This window comes from Protopterus annectens, chromosome 1.part1 (assembly GCF_019279795.1).
Source record: "Protopterus annectens isolate FY-2018-M chromosome 1.part1, PAN1.0, whole genome shotgun sequence".
In the NCBI taxonomy this organism is placed as follows: domain Eukaryota; kingdom Metazoa; phylum Chordata; order Ceratodontiformes; family Protopteridae; genus Protopterus; species Protopterus annectens.
This window is the reverse complement of record NC_056726.1, coordinates 252,459,043-252,473,425: the sequence shown is the minus strand read 5'-3', so window position 1 is coordinate 252,473,425 and position 14,383 is coordinate 252,459,043.

The following is a 14,383-nucleotide window of genomic DNA, read 5'->3' as shown; positions in this document are numbered from 1 at the left end:
GAGGGTAACCCATGCCTATCTACTCATTTGTACAACAGTGTTGTAAAGGTACTGTAGGCTCCAGGTAGCCCATAGGGTGATGAGTGGACTTAATGTCCATTATAGCAGCAGCCATTTCTAACTATAGCAATGAGGGGTGTAGTGGGTGAGAAGGCCGTCAGGTCATTATCAACTATAAGTTTACAAATAAACAGACACTGTTATTCTCAGTAATGTACACTGACACATTTGTCAGTACTGGAGTCCATAGGTGCAGCTGTTCCTTGGTGTGTACCAGGATGTTGTCCATGGAGATATGAGAAGAGTAGGGGATGTGGGTACAGTGGTATCAATCCACCTGATGTTTGTCAGCAGGCCATTTATTAACTGATGCCACGTGAGTGATCCTCAGGATGAAAGTTATATGCAACATCCAATTATCTGGTTGCCTCTTGCAGAGGGCCAGTGAGGTAATACAATTGGCATGTATGCAACATATATTACATAAAATGGCCAGTGTCTGTTTTGGAGACCTGTATCCAAGCATGTTCTGTTGACTGTGGTAGTGTAGTTGAGGTATCCATGGAATGTGATACATACAGGGTGGGGTTTCCTAGCTGGGACATTTATAACACAGCTGGGCAGACATATCCGTGTCAGTCAAGCATAGATTGCCTGTAAGAATTAAAGATTGATACCCGACATCTGCACATCTGTACAGAGGACAGACAGACAGACATCATCTAGCCAACAGGTTATGCATTAGGATGAATGTTTGGACAGATAGACATCTGACACTGATAGGTATGCCATTACTACATGACAGCAACCCTCAATGGCATGTCCTATACACATAGTAGTCTACAGTTAAAATCCACATATCAGATCAATATCCAGTAGCAAATAATAACACACAGCTCACACACCAAGAACAAAATAGTCAGTACTCAGAGTCCATCTTTGCATGCAGGGGTATTTGGTTCCAGTACTACAATCTGCAATCTACTCTTACTTGGGAAAGCACTGTTAACAGTAGTAACGTAATGATACACTACATGCCAGTGTGACTGCATATAACCTGGGATACTACCCATGTATGAAACACATTCAAATGCAAAAGATTACTGTACAAGCCATATATACTCAGATGTCCCAGACAGTAGACTTGCACCCCTTGCTACTGAAATGACACCACATAGAAGTATGTTATGTATACGGAATTAAATAGACTTATTAAAGATGCAATTACCCTACTATTTCATCAGACAGGAATGTGATCACTGGTTACCAGGGCTGAGCCATGCTTAGCACATTTCAGCATTGCTTAAATGTAAATGCTAAGCAGATTTGCATAGTAGTAAGCGAAACTTACATGGTGTAAGCACCTTTTCATTTAACAGTACCTTGGTAGCACTTACTGTCATGCACACCCGCTTAAAGCTGCTTAAAACTGCCTTAACTACTCTGTCTCCAACAGTCCCTGTTCTGCCTAGCAACAAAACAAACAGCCCTTGCAGGACTTGAATCCAGGACTCTGTACACTACCGTCACAGCAGTTAACCACTAAGCCATCACAGCTGTAAAGAATTTTGTTGTTTTTTCCAATATATCTGTCAGTACACATACTGAATAGTAGTGGACATCTGCTTTGACTTCTACAATTGTATATGTACCTGTTAGTGAAAACAGTGTTGAATCAGCATGTTGTTATATCTATATAAAGACATATCAGATAGATATGGTGGGATACATCTGGGAAGGTATATACAACACTCATGTTTACACATAACAAGGATATAGATATATATATATATATATATATATATATATATATATATATATATATATACACACACACACACACATATATATATATATATATATATATATGTAGATATATGTATGCATGTACATACACATATATATTTATATATGTATGTATATACATCTGTATATTATGTATATATGTAAACATATATATATGTCTATATGTATATATATATATATATATATATATATATATATATATATATATATATGTGTGTGTGTGTGTGTAGGTATATGTATATATATATATATATATATATATATATATATATATATATATATATATATATATCTATATATACACACACACACACACACATATATATGTATATGTATAACATATGTCCATAACATGTAGTGGCGTCATACCTCAGCACCAATAGTCACAATCTCTTAGTGCAAGGGGATGTCATGGAAGTATTGCAGGTATAAATGTAGAATGGTGCTGCAGTAACAGGGGTTATCTTAACAGAAATGTTGTGTGGGAAGTCACATCTGATACTGACATGTACACCATCGGTTACTGACAGACATCATAAGATCATGATAGTGCAGTACCACACAAATCACAGTAATAATCATGTGGAATACAGCAGAGATATGACCAATAAATGTGGACAGCCTGACACACTCTGGTCAGTCCAGAGGTATACACAGAACTCCTTAGTGCAAGACCTGTGGACCAAGCCTGACAAAGTGGATGTTTGCAACCATGTAAATGGGGATATCACAAAAATACTGGAAAAGATAAGCTCACACATTTTTTGCATTCAGACACTCCTGTCTGTCCTGACACATATTAACCGGAGGAGCAGAGGTCACAAGCCCACATACTGCCCACTAGTTAGTGACATACATCTGTACAGCATCCCACTGCTTTGTCAGAAATACACAACAGTTATGGTGGCCCGGCAACAGTACATTTGACAAATATCTGGACATAACAGCACACTAGGTAAATACACTGAGCTGCTAAGCATGTCACAAAGCACTGTGAAAACTACAGGCAGACTGCCAGAACACTGGCCTACATTTCTTATAGGGGAATGCACATATACTTGCAAATATGGCAGGCACTACAGGCATGTAACAGCATGGAGTAACAGACACCAGTGTGAAAGTGCATAACTACAACCAATCTGAACACAGCCACAGTCACATATGGTAAGCCTAATTAATATTACAGTATATGAAGTGTGTGAACAACACCATCCTCATATGTGCCACTCACACACTAACCCTACATATACTGGGCCAATACACAGTGTAGTCTGATGCCCGACTGTGGTATGGGACATGTGTCGGTCTGGCACTACAAACATGTGTGCCGATAGGGTACCATACACTGGAGCAGCATGCAACATCAGATAGAACAGGACCAAGAACAATGACATCTACCACAGTCTGTACACAGGCCAAGTTACATATTCGCAATACACACTCTGTCAACAATCACCATAAGTACACATACCTCACTACTGTACACACTACAACAGAATGTCCAGGTTTTTCCTCAAATATAAGGACTACTATACATAATATGTCTAGCAGTCTGATATCTCACTGGCTTGTTATCAGGTATGATGTCAGTAAATTATGATGTACTGAACATATGCACCTCTTACTGCATGACATATGGACAAATGTTGACAGACTTTGGGTTGGAGGCACAAACACAGGTCCAATGTTTACATGTTACTGTGATAAACGCATACATTTACTGGTGTAACAGGGTTTGTTGTGACATATGTATTCTGAGGGATATGAAGTCAGTAACTCACATGGATGCCACCATGTACTGACTGCAATCATCAGAGTATGTTACTGCATTTCTAAATATAGGAAATGTGTGAGTAACACAACACATGTAAGACTCCAAACTCTGGCCAGTCTGCTGTTAACCCTACCGGTGATAGTTTCGTCAGCCACATAACACTGTCATGCCAGATTTTAAATCATGTAGGACAGCCATAGCCACACAAACCCTATTAAGCCAACATTACTTCAAATGTAGAAGAGCAATACTTACATTCTGTCCTCATGTCTGGAACATCCCCCTCCTGTTGTTTGGCCTGTCTCCACAGTGTATGTTGTAAGAGGTATTTCCAACTACCCTCTGTGATGCTTTTTGTCAAACACCCACATGAAGTCCTGCTCACAGTGAAGGAAAGGGGCCAACACCCACATGAATTGCTTAGTTATAGGAGGGTGTTTCCATGCAATTGGCTATAAGAATGATACCAAAGCTGTTCCACATGCAATTAGCAAGTGGGGGGCTGCAGTTTGTGCACGGGCCATCAGCTGATCATGAGCATCACTTACAAAACTCAAGCTGCTGCCTAAGCAAAGCATATGTACTTTTCCACATCCACCATAGAGGGAGTGTGTGAGAGAGAGAGAGAGAGAGAGAGAGAGAGAGAGACAGAGACAAAGTAAGAAAGGAAGGGAGTAGGAGAGTAAGAGCCAAGCGTGTTTGTGTATGATCCATGGGTGGAGAGTGGTATCTGCGCATTATGATGGTTGCCTATATTGTGTACTAATCCATACTGTCACATGGCAATTGCATATGGCTGTGCACATTTATGGCTGAGGATCATCTGCAAAAATCTCTACAGTTCTTGGATAATGTTGGCCTTGCAATGTGGACAATGGAACATGTAGCGCCTCAATATAATGATGTAGCAAACCTACACTGCAATGGATCCTGTCATTACACAATCACCCCAACACCCACAAAGGACACTGATGACACACACACAAACACACCCTTACGAGTACTGAGTTTCAAACCCCTACCTAACTACGTATTGTTATTACACTGTTATGCAGTTATTGCATGCACCACAGAGCTTCCATGTTGGAGAGCTGTCCAAAGGTATCTTTGAAGGTGAGTGACATCAGCAACGTGATAAAGGAGGGATAAGGGAAGTGTAGTACATGTGACTGTCCACAAAAGCAGGTGTCAAGGAAGATACACCCATACTCTCTCAGGGAATCACACACATTATCACAGTTGGTAGAGTCAGGATTAGAACTTCTACTTAACTTGTTGCTACACTACAATATTATGCAGTTATCACATGTGCCACAGAGCTTATCTGGTTGATATATGGCCAAGGGGTTATTTCAAGGTCACTGACATCAGTAGGCATGCTACAGTAGGGCAATGGGAGGTGTAGTGAGTATGAATGGCTTCCAAATTATTAATCTCCACATGCACACACACACACACACACACACACACACACACACACACACACACACACACATGCACACATTTGCCAGTACTGAAATGCATGAGTTCATTGTTTCACAGGTGTGTAGTAGGTGACTGCGCCTGAAGGCTTTACAAGGCTAGGCAAAGGGAATACCTTGGCATCAGGCCACATGACAATGGTCTCCAGTGTGGCTCAGGGGTGTAGGCCCCACAGGTGGGTATTGTATTCACCCTCTACTCATCTGGGTTACTATTGCGGGTGGCCAGTGCTGTGCAATGCTTGCCATGTATGTGATCTATATTCCATAACATGGACAGTGTCTGGGTTGTGTACATGTCCCACATGTATGTTTTGTGATGTGTGGAAGCATACTTGAGGTCTCTGGGGCATGTTTTGTGGACAGATTTTTATCTTCTGATGTGGCATTCCTGACCTCATTTGGTGAGACCTGGCTATGGAACTGAGGTCGTGCTTGCACCTACATTGACATCATGATACAGGTATTCAGTAGAGTTAGTGGCATCTATCCATACAGGGCATGTGTATAAGGCCTGGTATTCCCTTTGTGGGTTACATTTTGAGACTGTACAGTTCTTGCAGGTGTCCAGTGAGAAACATAGAAAAAGGACAACTGTAATCATTTATTTGCCTACTGTAGGGATGGAATAGGGTACCATGTCCTTTTTCTTGCTGGATAACAAACACTCAAGTCAGGAGATGTAACACATCACAATACTTTCTGATGTCATTGGCACTGTTGTGGTCAATAGGCATGTAGGGCACTGCAACCACACAATGGTTACTATCTGTGAGGCAATATGCAGGGAACTACCAATATAATGGTTGTTGCCTAGCCAAGTGTGTTTGTGTATGAGACATGGGTGGAGAATATTCTCTGAATAATACAAGGATTGCCTATATTATTAATCAATCCATAATGTCACATGTAGGGCTATGGATTGTATAGACCAGCCTCTTTGGTGTTTGACATCTGGTGTCCTTGTAAGGTGGACAATGTGACATATACTAGGTCCTCAACATAATTTAGCAAAACCCACCCCACAATGCATCCTGTTATTACACAGTCACACCAACCTCCATACAGGATAATTAGAACAGAAACACACACCCACATACAGTTGCCAGTACTGAGATTCAAACTACTACTTAGTTATGTATTGCTACTACAGTGTACCGCATTTATTGCATGCACCAAGGAGCTTATTGGACAGATGTTGTTCCAAGGTACTTCTAAGGTGAGGAACATCACCAGCCCTTGTAAATATTGGCATTGGGTGATGTAGTGTTTGAGAGATCCAAAAAATAATTTCACCCTGCACACACATTTGCCAGGGGTGAGGTTCAAACCTCTATCTAACAATCTTTACAGACCATTATGGTTAAGCATTTACCACATGCACCACTGACCTCACATGGTTTAAGGTTGGCATCAGGTACTTCTCAAGTGGATGATATCTGCAGGACTGCTAAAGTCAGGCTCTCAAATATGTACTGGGTGTAAATGGGTCCAAAATGTTTGAGGTACACACAAACACTTGCCACAGATGAGATTCAAACCCATACCTGTGTAGTTAGTGCTACTACATTGATCCACATTTATGGAATACACCATGGAGCTTACATAGCTGATCTGTGTCCAAAGAGGTATTTCAAGGTGACTGACATCAGCAGGCTTGCTAAAGTAGAGCAATGGGAGGTGTAGTGACTGTGAATGGCCTCAACATCATTGACTCCTACACAGACAAACACACAGTTTCAAAGTTGCCATGTCTGGGATTAGAACTCCTACCTAACTAGTATGTCACACTACAGCATTATGCAGTTATTGCATGCACCATGAAGCTTACAGGGCTGAACCTTGTCCAAAGAGGTATTTCAAAGTGACTAACATCAGCAGGCTTGCTAAAATAGGGCAATGGGAGGTGTAATGACTGTGAATTGCTTCAAAATCATTGATCCCTATACACACAAACACCCACACACACAGTTGCCATGTTTGGGATTAGAACTCCTACCTAACTAGTATGTAACACAATAGCATTATACAGTTATCACACATGCCATGGAGCTTATAGGGCTGAGCCTTCTCCATAGAGGTATTTCATAGGTTCATAGGTAGGTACTAGACTATTGGCCCTACGGCCTATATAAGCCTAGCCAAAAATATACCCTGGCTTTCACCACCCAAGAAAATTATTTTCCTGTGCCCCTGTCGAGCAGAGCCACAGAAGTGATCCCTGGGGGGAATTTCCTATTTCCCATCCAATCATCAAGATTTTCCTTGAAGAGTGCTAATGAGCAGCTCTGTTTGACATAGATAGGTAGTCTGCTTCAGAGTATGGGAAGTCTCTGGGACAGGAATCTATCCCTCCAGCATGTTCTGTTTATTGTGGTGACAAGGTTTAGGTCCCTAGAGTGTGACTGACATCAGCAGGCTTGCTAAAGTAGGGCAATGAGAGGTATAGTGACTGTGAATGGCCTCAAAATCATTGATCCCTACACACAAAACACCCACATGCACATCCACACAGCTTCCATGTCAGGGATTAGAACTCCTACCTAACTTACATGTGACACTATAGCATTACGCAGTTACTGCATGCTCCATGGAGGTTATAAGGTTGAACCTTTCCAAAGGGGTATTTCAAGGTGACTGACATCAGCAGGCGTGCTAAAGTAGGTCAATGAGAAGTGCAGTGTGTGTGAATGTGCCATAAACCATTCCTCTGGAAACACACACACAACATTCAGTCACACTCAACTTTACATTTAACAGGACTGGGTATACAAATGCTAGATGACTATTGATTTGTACTGTCATGTTACACAGTTATCACAAGCACCACAGACACTATAGTGCTGAGGGCTACCAGAAGCAAATTTCTACAGTGATAGACACTGGCACGTCATGTGATATTGGCCAGTTGGATGTGTGGTGGGTAGGACAGGCCTCATGATGGGAAGCTCTTTGTCACTGTCTGTCTCTTTCTACCCCACATCTCTGTTTGTGCATATTTGACCTATTATAGTGTATTGTCCTTGGATATATGTTTGTATTCCTATCTTATGTGTGTGCAAAGCATGAATGGTGTGCAATATGGTGTGTGTGTGTGCACAGAAATCTGCAACTGACAGATATGTATAGTCCACGGTTGTTGTCAGACATGGGCTTCATTTCTCTAAGTGTAGGAGCATGCCCAGTATGACCTTCGGTATTTTGTTGTCAGACATGAGCTTCATTTCTCTAAGTGTGGGAGCATGTCCAGTATGACCTTCTGTATTGGGTGTGAGAATCCATTCCAGGTAGGTTGTACTCCTGTGCAGGATTTTGTGTTCCACACATGCAACTAGCAACCTGTTTCTGCAGGATATCTGTAGATAGGCTGACAATATGGAGTCACAATGGGCAGAGGATAGTGGGATACTGTAATTATTGTGTCTGTGCTGCTTCTGTTACATGGTATTGGTGTTAGCAGAGATATTCAGATATATGCACTGGTTTGCACTGTGATGTATTATGTCATCAATTACTGACAGATATACTTATTTGCTCACAGTTATTTTCTGGGGAATGCAAGATGAATGAAGCTGTTTCCAGTATTGTGGTCTGCAGCCTACATATTCTTGCACACTCATGTCATTATGGAGGGGGAGCAGCAGACACTTGCTGATGGGTCTGTGTAAATGTTGCAGCACCTTGGTACTGTGGTGGCTGAGGATACCCTGCTTGTACATCTATTGACATAACAGAATGGCCATATCGTGCTGTGGCCATACCTCTCAGCTGTACAGATTCACTCAGGTTACCCAGAGGCATGGCTCATATATCTGGTCAGTTCTCCTCCACATTGTGCTTTAAAAGCAGGTTTGTCACCACTCATTACTAGGTTTGCAGGCAGGGGTAGTATGGGCACACATCAGAGTTTTAGACTGCACACACTCCAAGGCGTCCATGCTTCTACACCTCCTTCTGTTATTCTATCCTCTTTCTAACATTATGCAAGCAATATCTGGGGCATATCCCTATAGTTGTTCCTTCATCCCAGCAGTATTTAGGGGTTGGTCCACAGTTCATGCAGTAGGACATGGTGGGCATGCTACTGGGATTTGTCAACATGGCCTTGCATTTGTGTTCTGTGGACTGTGTTATGTTGTTAGTTGGCACCCCATGAGATAACATACATTGGCAGTACGGGTGAGGCACAGGTCTTTGACAGAGGAGTGTAGGGCATTTGCTAGTGATGCAGGCCATCTGTAGCAGGCCAGTGCATTTGGTCATTCTTACATTCCCAGGCTGCAAGCCACTGGATTCCCCTGGGGTGACAGGGTAAGGGTGCGAGGAGTTAATGCCAATAGATCCTGTCCATATTAATCCATTGTTCTGGATGCTGGCAGGGTGCTGCTTACAATTAGGGACACACCTGCATGGGACACCTCTTCAGTATGCTGCATTCTGTGAGTATTCCCATACAGAAGTGGGGGTCATACTGTACTCATTCCCAACAGCAGGGATATGACCTGTGATAAACCTGTGTCTGATGGTGGAGTAAGCTGAGTGCATGTGTGATATAGAATCTTCTTGCAGCTGACTCACAGATATACCTGGGACATTCCCCTTATGCTTCCTTGTGCAGGGACATCATCAGACTCTCATTACTTCATAAATGTGCCTTTTGTGATCCGCTAGTGATTGGCCAGACTACATCAATATTCCATACTACACAGACAACTAATGTGCTGCTAACCTGTATGTTCAATTCCAAAGGTGTGTGCAGTTGACAGTTAAATGTTATGTACTCTGTCTAGGGTACTTCCACCTATGTACTGTGTGTATGTGTGGGCCCACATTCATGGCATATCCATCTTTCAGATAGTGTCAGATCTTACATCCAAACAATGAGTATGGATGACTGCTGAACTGGGTCTTGCTGGGATGCATTGTGGTTGGCACTGGAGTTGTCAAATCTTGGCCCTGTCATCAACAGTGCTGACCATATTCCACTGGGACACAACCCTCCATGCCTACATGCTAACCACTTCCACACAATATACAACACACAACAACCTAACACACAGAGCCCTGCATATTGTACACATGCAACAATCTATCTTGCATATTGGGTCAGCTGAGTTAATCTGTGCTGCACTGTTATAGAACCCACACATACATGTTACTGCATTTCTACATAGGATTGTGGGGGAGTGGCACACCTGACAACTATAAACATAAGCTATGACTATACTGGTATATCAGGCACTCTGTTTGCTTCCATTTCATTTTGTATTCTGACTTATCATGCAGACTAGAGGCATATCAGTAGAGTACAGATATTAAGTTTTATTGTCCTACATTTCAGTCTCAGATGTCTTACCCTTCAGAACTAACATCCAGCTGCCTGACCTGTTGTAATCTATCTGTATAGGTCTGGATGGGGGGCTGTTCTTCATTGCCATCAATTGGAGGCCTTAGCACAGCCTTTCTTTGTGGTCATCTACACCTGTCATGCTGGCTGAAACTGTTGTTGGGTATGTGAGCCTCACTGACATTCATGTGTGTGTCCTATGGACAGACATTTGGGCCACCACATTTACTGCAGTGGGATTTGTCACCTTGTGTATTACTGTCTGCTTTATTGACACCAGTATTTGTTATGGATTTCATGCTGCCCATATAAGTGTCCACTATCTGTTGCCATCCTATTCAGCCACCCAGTTTCCTTGCATGCTCACATCCATGCCAGAGATACAACTAGCAGAACATACTACTCCATTCAGCAATTGATGGGAAAGAGTGAGTTACTTGTGGCTGTGCCAGTATCGAGGATGGTGCTGGAGGGCTGACTATGTTGGATGCACATAGTACACTCCCTATACATGGTAAAGCACAGGTAGTGCCATGTTTGGCATCCCTTTTACTGTAAGTGCAATTCAGAGAGAGGTGTCAATCCCTGGGATCCTACAGTGTCAGTGAGTGTGCTATGCGTTGCCTCTTTGCCAAAGCCTGGGCATATTGGGCATGCCTCCTTCTGCCCACAGGGGCAGTGTCAGGTTGTTCCTCCTCTGAGTCACTCTGTGCCTGTGCTGGCCCTGGCAATGGGGGAAGCTGTGTGGCCTTGCCCATGCTGTTCCTGCTGCAGCTATTTCTGCAGGATCATATCATGTAGCATGGCACATACAATGAAAATTTGTGTACATGTAGTAGGAGAGTACTGCAAGGCTCCACCGAATATGTCCAGGCACTGGAACCATGACTTGAGCATCCCAAACACATGCTCTATTATGATTCTGGTTTGTGCGTGTGCCTCATTATGGAGTTCATGTTCGGATGTGTGTGCATTTCAGATGGGTGTCATCAGCCATGGCTTCAGTGAATAACCAGCATCACCCACTAGGTGGCCATATGGGATGTCCCCACTGGCAAATCTCTGGTACAGCTGTGTCATATGCCAGATGTGGGAGTCGTGATATCTTCCAGGGCTGCAAGCACACAGATTGATTATAATGCCCTGGGCATTCAACACAACCTGGCAGTTGATGAATGGAAAGCCCTTGCGGTTTATGTAGACCCTACCCCACTCTCCAGGTGGTGCTTTGATGTATATTTGCGTGCGGTCTATAGCACCCACTACCTCAGGGTATTCTGCTATTTGGTGGAAGAGACGCATATTGCTGGTCACCCCCTCATGGGTGTTGGGGAAATATATGTGCTCACTGGCATGTGCTGACATAGCATCCAGGAACTGGTGGAGTACCCTGGATGCTGATGCCTGTGAGATTCCCATGATATCCCCATTTGGCCTTTGGAAGGTACCTGTGGCTAGTATTTTTAAGCCTACACATACTTTGGTATCCACTGGGATTGGTTCTGTGTGTGAGGTGTGGATGGAACAGCTCAAAAATTTGCTGTAGGATGTCCCCCTGTCCACCCTATTGTACTTCACTATCTCCAGCTCATGTAACCCCTGGTAGGTTACCCTGGGTCTGTACACTCTTCTCCTTCTCCTCACTGTGGGTTGGTTATCAGCATTCAGATCCTCACCACCCTCAGTCTCTTCCACATATTGATGTATGAGAGCAACAGCAGCCCCTATCATTTTGTTAGTTTTGTCTGGTAAAATTTCCCTGTCTGTGTACACCGGTGGTGTAGAGTTTGTGGGAAAAATCAGAGTGAAAGGTGTTTGCATAGTTTATAGTAGTGTTCTGGGCTGGACTGGGCTGCTGCCTGTGTAATTGGCTGATTCTGATGCATTTCACCTGCCAGCTATGCTAAATTTCCTTGATTGCCTTCCTACTGCTGTTTTCCCTTCACATTGCCTTCCCGTTTAAGCCCCGAGGTGCACTGTGCATACCTAGTGCTCAGATGTGAGCAGAGTTGCTATTTCCTGTTTTTTTTTTTTAACCTGGTGGTGCTACAGAAACCAGTTTAGGCAATGTAAACACAGTTTAGCAGAAACTGGCCTTTCCTGGACATGAACAGACTCTGCATTTTTTGGTATAGGACAATACAGCCTTAGACATGCACCCTACCTTAGCTGTGCTTAGCTAAGTGCAAACACGATCCACAGAGCTCCACTCAGCTTACAGTAAGCATGACACACCCCCTTATGAGGTCATCTAGCTCTTATGCTTACACCATGGTCTTGTTGCACCTACACGGTTGGGTAAAAGCTATCAGTGAGGGAAAATCTGTGATTCAGTATCATTCCCCTCATTTGCATTTAAGTGACTGCTAATGCATGGTTACAAAACTGACACTCAACCTTCCCCCTTAGCAATCACTATTCCATTGTGTTGTTGTCTTATGCACGCCATTGGCTATAATGGCAAAATGCATAATCATCTTAAAATTGACTTTTCTCATTTTTTTTATTTCTGGGCTGATCCCGTTTGAGCACCGCTGCGTTATGCTTAAACGGCCAAAATTGGCCAAAAAAAGTTATTTTTCATAATTTTGCAACTATTTCCCATGCCAAAGGCCATATATTTGGCCATTGGCATGCCTGCTACATTGAATACAGGCTTTCTTTTGAGCTGTCATGCCTCCATTTTGTAATTTGCAGAAATGAATTTGGTTAGTAGCCGAATACATTTCTGCAGATTACACTATTCCTGCACAGACACCTGCCTGCTTCCTGGATCACTAATTCACCTCATTTGCATGTTTTTCAACAACAAAATGGGGTAATTAGCATACAAGAGCTGCGTCCATGCAGGAATAATGCAGGAGCACTCGCGCACATCCCAGGAGCTCGTTCCTGGATTGCATATCAGCCATATTGCCTGCAGCAGCTCTTGCACTATTCCTGCACACCATGCGAGCTTGCTGAACCCTGGGGAAAAGGGCAGTTCCTAACAAAAAAAAAATGAAGAGATCATTCACTGATATTGACAAAACTATCTGCCCTCATGGGTATTAACATAATTCTCACTGCATGATGCAGGTTGTAGTTATCTCAAGGGTTTACTGCTCCCCACCAGTCTAGTTTCTGTCCTCTACTCAGTTGATGGAGTTTGATAATGATCCCAGGATAGACTGAGAAATTTCTGGCCTTTATTTTTCTTCATATCATATGCAATTTTTGTGATACAGTAATACTCTCCACCCATCACACATAGATAAGCCATGTCATTTACTGCTATAAGAGATCTCTAAAATCACATTTGTTTAATCAGGGATAATTTTCTGGTTACATCAGAATGACAATAATATCAGGGTTTTCCTGTTATATACTGTTGATCATCTGTTTTATATAGTTGTTACTATTTTTGTAAGGGGCCTTGATTTAGGCATACAATAAAATTTGATTTCATTTTGATTTTACCTGAAGTATACACTAGTACCAACAAACTATCAGTTTTGAATACTTTCACTTTTAAAGTCCAGTCAGGTTGTATACCATGCATTTCCCAATTGTCAGAGAAATGAGTTATGTCAATGTACATAGTATCACTTTATTTTTTATATTACTAATCGTAACTATGACTATAGTTTAATTAAAGACAAATAAGAGAAACCGGGGTTGCTAGAAATTAAGTTGCAGTAAATAATATAGCAATAACCGATGATGGTGTGATACATTGAAATTTACCCATGGTTGGTGTGTTTTAATCATGAGAGTGAAGTCCAAGTGATTAAATAAAGCCAACCATGGGTAAATTTCAATATGCCACAACCACGGAGTCGGTTATTGCTATTGTACAATGACATAATTTAAAAAAAAAATACTTACTTTTCTTAAATAATGTATTTGTATAACAGCGTATTACTGTTCTTTCATGGCCTGTGGTATACTGCTTCCTTCTGCTGATGTACTGTGCATGCATATGGGACTTGCGTT